Genomic DNA, 2,701 nt, shown 5'->3' on the forward strand with positions numbered 1-2,701 from the left:
ATGCAGAAAATATGCAAATATGCAAAATATGTGAAAAAATGCGAAACATAATAGGTCCAAATTAACTCACTTCCTCCTATAATGAGTTTCTACCCAGGTGAGGACTTTCTGTGATGTTAAACAAAAATAATCACTTGCATAAATATCCGAGCTCTACTGATAACCTTCTCCTTTTTGTGAAGTCGGTTAAAAAATTGGAATTAAAAAATAAAATCAGTGCATACCTACACATTTCGGGTGCTCAAATTTAAAAAAATAAACAAAATTTATTAAAAGGTCGAAAATTTTGATGAAAAATCATTGATTTTTCCTTTGTTTTGTATAAAGCTTGAAAACTGGGTTTATATGACTTTGTTTTAAGCATGGTAAATTTTTTTATAAAATAATAACAAACAAACTTTATAAATATGTTGTGAGTACTTAAAAAAGAAATAGCGTATGGAGACTTTTGCTGTTAAGTGTAGCTTAACTAAATTTTGTGGTTATATTTTGCATTTTGCAAATTTTTTAGCCGTAGCCCCATAAACTAGGGAATTACATGTTAAATAAATGGAAACAGTTTGCTAGTAGTTTTAGGGTCTAAGAAAATCGAAAAAATATAGTATGGTATATTTGTGCATCTTTTGTAAGCTTTCACATGACCAGGATGAGTATACTCAATGTTATAACATTGATGACAGCGCAACTAGCACCACATGAGTTTCAACCGTCCAACTCTGCATCCCTTTTGCAGTAGTTCAAATACACTTCTGAAATTTGTAGGGCGGAACTAGCGCTTTGCCAGACTGTCTCTATATTTTGCTGCAGGGTATATCTGTACTCCAGTGTTTTCGGATGGTACTAGCTCTTACTGCCAATATAAGAGTATTACATATATGCTCACGCCCTTTTTCATTGTCTTCAAATACTTTAAGAAAAAGTATAACAGTTAAGGCTGCTTCGAAATATAATTGTAAAACTTTTTCTTTCTCTCTAACGCGCGGCATTTTTTTTAATTTACATTCGCAATCCGGAGTGACGATAAGTCGTTATTACAACTTTGTTGGCAACATTGCCATTTCGCCAAAAATGCCGATTTGCGAAGTTTTATGAATCGCACTATGTACTACTTAGTATGCATTTTTTATACCCGAGCGCACTTGTGCACAAGAGTATTGTAACTTTGTTCACATAACGATTGTGTGTAACAGGCAAAACGAATCTAGATAGATATAGACAAATGTATACATAAATGATCAGAATGAAAAGAAAATCGATTAAGCGGCGACTGTCTGTCCGTCCGTCCGTCCGTCTGTGCACATAATAACTCGAGTAAAAATTGAGATATCTTATCGAAACTTGGTACGTGTACTTCTTTCAGGCGTAGGTCGGATGGTATTGAAAATGGGCAAAATCGGACAATAACCGCGGCTACCTCCCATATAACGGTAGTTTTCAGAAATACGAAAACTTAACAATTATTTTTAGACGAAAAATAAGAATATTATAAATATTTGGAAAATGGGCGTAGCCACACCCACTTATGATTACATTTAGGTATCTTGGTAACCGCTCCATCAAATTCTCTCAAACTTCGCACAGTTGTTAGACAACATACCAAATGGCTGAAAATTTTTAAAATCGGACAATAACCACGCCCACATCCCATATAACGGTAATTTAGAGAAGTACGAAATCTTCGATAAATCAGTAGATACTAAAGCTAATTTGTTCAAAATTGATGCTTCCAATAAATCTTTACCACTTACCCGCCCACTTATGGTTACATATATGTATCTCGGTTACCAATTTGTGCCAAACTCGGTAGGGTTATTGTTCTTGCCACATAAAAGCAAAGCGTTGAAAATTATCGGACTAAAATTACGGTCACATTTCATATAACGGTAAATTTCAGAAACGCTTGAAACTTCGATATTTCGAAATTTAAGGACGCTAATTTACTCAAAATTGATACTAACAAAAATCAATTGAAAAGAAGTAATTTTTGGAAAATGGGCGTTATGCCGCCCACGTATGACTATATAAGTTTATCTTATTATTTCTAACTAACTTAAACTTTCTTACTTGTTTATTTTTGAAAATGTGAAATTGGTAAAATTGATTTGCTTACACATACCTAACTATTTTTTACTTATTACCGGGTTTTACATGATTCAAGTATTCAATTCAATTCATTGCTAGTGGAAGAGAGGGGTGAGAAGAAAAGGGAAGAGTATATATGGGCAAATCTAAAAAAACAGGGAACCTTTGTGTTATTTAGCTTTATTTTCACTGTTGTAAGCTATTTGCTTTTGAATATAATTCACTGACGCATAACTTTTGAATTATAGGTGTTTAAATGAAAAAAAATATTTAATGAAATCAAGTTATTTTTTATGTAATTTTTTAGAGCGGCACAATTAATTATGTCATAACTTTTGAAGCACACCATATTCTGATTTGAAATTAAATGGACATTTAGCACTTATGTGAACGCTTCATATGTAGTAGGTAAGAAAAGTGTGCCTTAAAAAATAGCGAAATGGCAAGTAACTCAAAGTCTGTAACTCCATATTTCACAATTTCCAAAATTTTTGGTTTATCGCGTATAGGTCTTAGAGCATTTAATTTTATGAACTTTTTAAGTAAAGAATGTACACGAAAAAAACTGGTCCCACATAACCAAGCATAGCTCGGTTAATCATAACATTAAAATAAAAAT

This window comes from Rhagoletis pomonella, unplaced genomic scaffold (assembly GCF_013731165.1).
Source record: "Rhagoletis pomonella isolate Grant_MI unplaced genomic scaffold, Rhpom_1.0 Rhpom_scaffold_00003, whole genome shotgun sequence".
Lineage (NCBI taxonomy): Eukaryota > Metazoa > Arthropoda > Insecta > Diptera > Tephritidae > Rhagoletis > Rhagoletis pomonella.